The sequence below is a fragment of the Carlito syrichta genome, unplaced genomic scaffold (assembly GCF_000164805.1).
Source record: "Carlito syrichta isolate Samal-C Ts95f unplaced genomic scaffold, Tarsius_syrichta-2.0.1 Scaffold301854, whole genome shotgun sequence".
Classification (NCBI taxonomy): domain Eukaryota; kingdom Metazoa; phylum Chordata; class Mammalia; order Primates; family Tarsiidae; genus Carlito; species Carlito syrichta.
The window spans coordinates 38,858-45,401 of NW_007245950.1; positions in this window are offsets into that span (position 1 = coordinate 38,858).

Here is a 6,544-nt window from a genome sequence, read left to right on the forward strand (position 1 = left end):
CTCCCCCCCTCACCCTTCCATTCTCCTTCCTCCCCTACCTTTTTGTTTTGAGTCAGGGCCTTCTGCTGCCCAGTCTGGAGTGGAGTGACACAATCACAGCTCACTGTAACATTGAACTCCTCTGCTCAAGCCATGTTCCCACTTCAGCCAAGTAGCTGGGATTACAGGCACCAGACATTGCACCTGGCCTTTTTTTTTTTTTTCTTTTTAATTTTTTTATAGAGACGAAGTCTCACTTAGTTGCCTAGGCTGGTTTCAAAGTCGTGACCTTAAATCATCCTCCTGCCTCAAACCACCCAGAGTGCTGGTATTACAGGTGTGAGTCACTGCACCCAACCTGATTTTCCTGAATTTCTTATAATGACCAAACCTCAGGTAGTTCTCTTCCAAAAACAATTCCATTTCTCTTCGTCTACCACTCCTATCACCTCTTACTGCCTCTGATCTATGACAAGGTGAAATCCTCTAATTTCCCTAGGAAATCATTCTTAAGTCAAAACCCCAGAAAAGAAAGCTTATGTATTAACAGAACTGCAAGAATTTCTTAACATACCAGAAAAATCTTAAAGAATATGTGTCAGAAAGCATCTGAGGATTCTAGACTGGGGAGGAAAAACATAGTTTTAGATTAAGCTGGATTTATTGAGATGGGCAAATTTCACAGCAGGGGGTAATCTAACCCATGTCCCAGCCATGGGTGTCAGGTACAATTCTGTCTTCCTTCCTCTAACAGTAACTAGCTCCTCGCTGCCTTGAAACCCAGCTAGGCTAGAGAAGTAGTCCAAGATACCATTTCCTTGAAGATCTGCTTCCTGCAATATTTTCAGACAACAGAATCTCCTATAGCTAGTCTAAGCAGAGAGAATTGATTAAGCAGTATAGATAGCTCATAGAATAATTGAAAAGGGTGAAGAATTATACCCCACATCCTTAAAATTAATTAATTTTTTAAAAGGCTGAAGATATTCAGTCAAAGCTGAATTCTAGGAACAACTAACTCTCACTCCCATACCGCAGAAGTGAACTCACGAGGTGCAACTGCTGCTTCTCTGGCAGGACCTGCCAGGCCAAAAGGCCTCCGTCCACCTTCATACCAGCTCTGAAACCATACCTCCCTGACCATGTCCACACCTGCACTTGAGATGCCTCAGTCGTGTCTCTCCCCACGTAGTTCAGTTCTGAATCAAAGTCTCACATGAGCACATCGGGTAAGAGGAATTTTAGCTTTGTTTGCAATCTTAGCTCTAAAGGAGTCTAGGAAACAGCTCTGAGCTTTTCAGACTCTATAGTATAGGAAAGCATGACAAAAGGGGCTTGACACCCACAGTATACCCATTGTAAAATTCGTGTTAATATATAGCCACCGATAGACACAGACAATATGCTTTTCTTTTTTTTTTTTCCGAGTTGGAGTCGCATTCCATTGCCTAGGCTGGAGTGCAATAGCACGACCACCCCAGCCTCGACCTGCTGGGCTCTGGCGATCCTTCCGCCTCAGCCTTCAAGTAGCCGGAACTACAGGCACTTGCTACCACGCCTGGCTAATTTTTGATTTATTGTAGAGACGAGGACTCGCCAAGTTGCCCAGGTGGGTCTCGAACCCGCGGGCTCAGGCAATCCTCTCTTCTCAGCCTCCCAAAGTGCTGGGATTACAGGCTGAGCCACCGAGCCCAGCCAACAACATGCTTTTTCACTTAATATGTCTAGGAGGTGTTTCTACGTTGATACACACGTTGATGTTCTTGATGATAATTTGCAGAAAGGGATAGTTTTATGTCTTATTTCATTTTAGGATCGCTGGTACAATGTGAAATACAACTGGAAAAGAAAACAACATTGTCACGTCCCTTTTATGGGAGTATGACTAAGGGCTGACTACTTAGTGTACCGTTTGCTGTTTTTCTTTTTCTTTTATTTTTTACATTTGTTTGCTGTTTCTGATGAAAACTTTTAACATTTTAAATTGTCATGCTTTTCCTTTTACATGGAAAACTTTACTCCTTTTTCTCAGGCTAACTTGCATTCATCCTTCAAAGCTCCGTCTCAATGTCATTTCCTCTGAGAAGCCTTCCCTCATCTCCTTAGCCTATGTAAGATGTCCATGCTGTATCCCAATGGAATTTGTATTTAATATTTTTTATTTTGTAACTGCTTGTTTAATAGTCTCCCTCATTACACTTAGTATGAAGTAATATGATTTTACTTTATTCTGTGTTATACAGACTCAGCTAAGTGGGATGACATTCTTAGAGCATACATGGCAAGTAACCATACATTCATAGTCTCAGGGCATTTCTCAAGTCTCACTGGCCAATCAGAAAAACGTGAGGGATTACTATAAGCCAAAATACAGGTACTGAGTCACACAAGGTAAGGGAGACTTTCCCCTACTCACACTAATAACTGGCGTGTAGAATATAGTGGAAAAGGCATGGAATGCAAAACTAGGAGACCTGACTTTGAATTCCAATACTACACCTTAGTAACTGCATTAATTTCTGTGACTCCCATGGCCCTGGTCAACAAGGATAATATAATCTACCCTATAAATTTCTTGCTGTGAAGTTAAACATTTAGCACATAGTAGTTACACTTAACATTAATATACTTGCATTCTTGTCCCTTCTTTCTGGTGGTTGCTTCTGACCCTGATACTGAGTTTCTTGGTCACAAGTCATTATTTTTCTTTGTATTTGCACCCTTCTGCCCCTTAAAGTCTAATGTGTTATTTTTCCAAAGAAAATAAATATACCCTGAATGAATGGACCCTCCTGTTTTTCCTCTCTCCATGAAACACACTGTTTGCATGCTGGGCATTTCGGATGCAGAAGACCTTGGCTTCCTTTCTTTTGACTACAGCAAATCTGGGTCAGGCATCTTGAAGAAGTACCCAACAGAAAATTATGACATCTCACATGCCTTTGAATGATTCACTTTTCATAGCTAAGTGCCAGCTGGTTCTAACCAATTAAGTGTAAAGGCCCACAAATGTGTTCTTTGCTTGTAAAAAATATATTTCACAACCCCAGTGCAAATATGCAACTAGCATAGGTAGCAGTGTGATATGCCCTGAAATGAAGTGTCAAAACAACAGCAGAGCCTGAGGAATTTGTTTCATGAAGATTAACATGGAAGAGACCCTTGGAGGAGAAACAGATACATTTTTTAAAGTGCTCCCAGGAAGCAAATCACTGAAAGTGAAATGCAGACAACTAATTTTTATGAACTTCATTTTCAACACCCTGCTTTTCAAATACCCTGTGAAGATTAAACAAATGATAAACCAAAATGTATTACTACTGTTAGAGATCACATGTGCAAACCAGAGCCTGGGCAGTGCTAGCTAAGAAGGGCCAGAAGTTGCATCTACTGACCAGTGACTAAGCATTCAAGTAATTTTCCCAAAGTGTCTTTCCCGTAAGCAATTTTCTCTCTGGCCATACACTGATCTTGTCCAGAGCTCATGTCCAGCCTGAGCCTCAGTGTGTAGCAGCATAAAAAGTGTGTTGCAGGAGAGGAGAGCACAGGGACCAGAAACAAGGAACAAAGCATGCTTCCTCCATGAGTTCCCTAATTCATGCATGTACATACCCGGGGGTGCCAAAAAAAATGTGTACACATTTTAAGAGATGTTATCTGTGTATTACTTAGCGCACTGTAATCAGAAGCGTCCGGGCTCGGTGGCTCAGCCTGTAATCCCGCGCCTTTGGGAAGCTGAGGTGAGTGGACTGCCTGAGCCCGCAGGTTCGAGACCCACCTGGGCAGCGAGACCTCATCTCTACAATAAATCAAAAAATCAGCTGGGCGTGGTAGCGCATGCCTGTAATTCCGGCTACTCGGAAGGCTGAGGCAGAAGGATCGCCAGAGCCCAGGAGGTCGAGGCTGCGGTGGCCAGGAGTGAGACTTCAACTCAAAACTCTGGGCGACAGAGTGAGACTCCAACTCAAAAAAAAAAAAATAAGTGTCTGGTTGCTGATGGTAACTACTTTGAGCGTGTCTTTTAACTGCAGATGTCAAAATAACTTGTGTTCATCTACAATTTTGATAGTTTTTTTCCTTTGTGAAAATGTGTATGTATTTTTTGGCACCCTCTGTATGTTTTGTCTAACAGACTAGTTTAAATTGTATGTGCTTTCTTAAAAGACTTGTAGCCTCAGTGTATGCCATGGTGAGATTCCAATTATAATCAGGTCACTATTTTTTTCAAAATCTATGGCTACTTTATTTTATTTTTGGAGTTGGAGTCTCACTCTGTCGCCCAGACTGTCATGCTGTGGCATGCTCCCAGCCACCACGGCCTTGACCCACTGGGCTCTGGCGATCCTTCCACCTCAGTCTTCCAAGTAGCTGGAACTACAGGGGTGCACTACCATGCCCAGCTAATTTTTGATTTATTATAGAGATGAGGTCTCACCAAGTTGCCTGAGTGGGTCTCAAACCTGCGAGCTCAGGCAATCCACTCACCTTGGCCTCCCAAAGTGCTGGGATTACAGGCTGAACCACCGAGCCCGGCTGGCTACTTTATTTCAAAGTAATTATTTCAACCTAAAAGTGTATAAAAGTCTGGGCACAGTGGCTCATGCCTGTAATACTAACACTTTAGGAAACTGTTGTGGAAGGATTGTTTGAGTCAGGAGTTTGAGGCCAGCCTGGACAAAGAGCGTGATCTCTACGCCACAAAAAACTAAAAAATTAGCCAGGTAGACTGGGCATGGTGGCTCATGCCTATAATCCCAGCACATTGGGAGGCCAGGGTGAGAGGACTGCCTGAGCCTATGGGTTCGAGGCCAGCCCTGGCAACTTGGTGAGAACCCCCCTGTCTACAATAAATTAAAAAATTAGCTAGGCGTGGTGGTGTGTGCCTGTGGCTTCAGCTACTTGGAAGGCTGAGGTGGAAGGATCGCCAGAGCCCAGCAGGTCGAGGCTGTGGCGGCCGGGAGCATGCCACTGCCCTCCAGCCTGAGTGACAGAGTGAGACTTCAACTCAAAAAAAAAAAAAAAAAAAAAAGCAAGGTGTGTTGGTGTACACCTATAGTACCAGCTATACAGGAGTCTAAGGCACCCAGGAGGATGAGACTGTGGTGAGCCAGGATCATGTCACTGCACTCCCGCCTGGGTAACAGAATGAGAACCCAACCCCCTTCCCCCCAAAAAAGTGCATAAAGAACTTCTGTAGAGTTTCTAAGGCAGAAAATCTCAATTCTTTGTTTTCAAGTTCATTGGAGATAGTGCTCTGTAATTTGAACTTTTTTTCCTTTTTTTTTTTTGAGTTGGAGTCTCACTCTGTCGTCCAGACTGGAGTGCAGTGGCCGCTCCCTGTCACCACAACCTCGACCTGCTGGGCTCTGGCGACCTTCTGCCTGAGCCTTCCAAGTAGTGGGAACTACAGGCATGCGCTACCACGCCCGGCTAATTTTTTATGTATTGTAGAGATGAGGTCTCGCCAAGTTGCCCAGGCGGGTCTCGAACCTGCGGGCTCAGGCACTCCTCTCGCCTCTGCCTCCCAAAATGCTGGGATTACAGGCTGAACCATGCCTGGCCTGTAATTTGAACTTTTGATGCTGAAAGTTGAACTGAACATGAGATTCTTCTATAGTTCAACCACAGCTGCCTTATTGACATTATATTACGACTATTAGGTTATCCTGTCCAAGGTGGAGGAGGAAGAGAGACCCAATCCTTCCCTCAAGGTCTACACACCAGTTCCAGGAAGCATCTTTCCCCAATGGTCAGTATGAAGAATGTCTTCCACCGATCTGAGTCATGGTCTTTTTCACACTCAAGCACAGGTTCCTTTATTGTGCAATGTTTTTTCTCTTTCTTTTTAAAATTTCATTGGCTTCAGGAGATGCAAATGATTTTTGGTTACATAGAAACATTATCTAGTGGCGAAGAAGTCTGGGCTTTAAGTGTACCCTCCAGCCCCACCTGCGCACATTGTGCCTGACAGGGGATTTTTCATCTCCTCCCGCCCCAACCCCCGCCCCCCTCCCTTTCTGAGTCTTCAGTGTCCACTAGGCCATTCTGTATGAACCAGGCCTAAATGAAACAGACTGTGTTTAAATCTCGGGGCTTCTACTTACTAATGGTGTGACCACGGACCAATTACTTCACCCCTCTTCACCTCTCTTCTTCTGTAAACTAGGGGTAATTACAGGTCTTCTGTGTAGATTGTGTTATTTATGAAGCATTAGAACAATGCCTGCCACAAATAAACACTGTCGTTGAAATTAAAAACAAAAAAATCGAAAGCCCTGTTACTGATTTGTAAACTAGGTGTGCTGAGACATTTAATCACGTATTCTCAGACATAAGCTCTTCACTTTGTTTTCAAAGCCCAGCCTCCTTTTACTACACCACAGATCCAGGCTTCTCTTTTTTTTTGAGTTGGTGTCTCACTCTATTGCCCAGTCTGGAGTGCAGTGGCCGCTTCTGGCCACTGCAGCCTCGACCTGCTGGGCTCCGGCGATCCTTCCTCCTCAGCCTTCCAAGTAGCCAGAATTACAGTCATGCGCTACCACGCCCGGCTGATTTTTTGATTAAT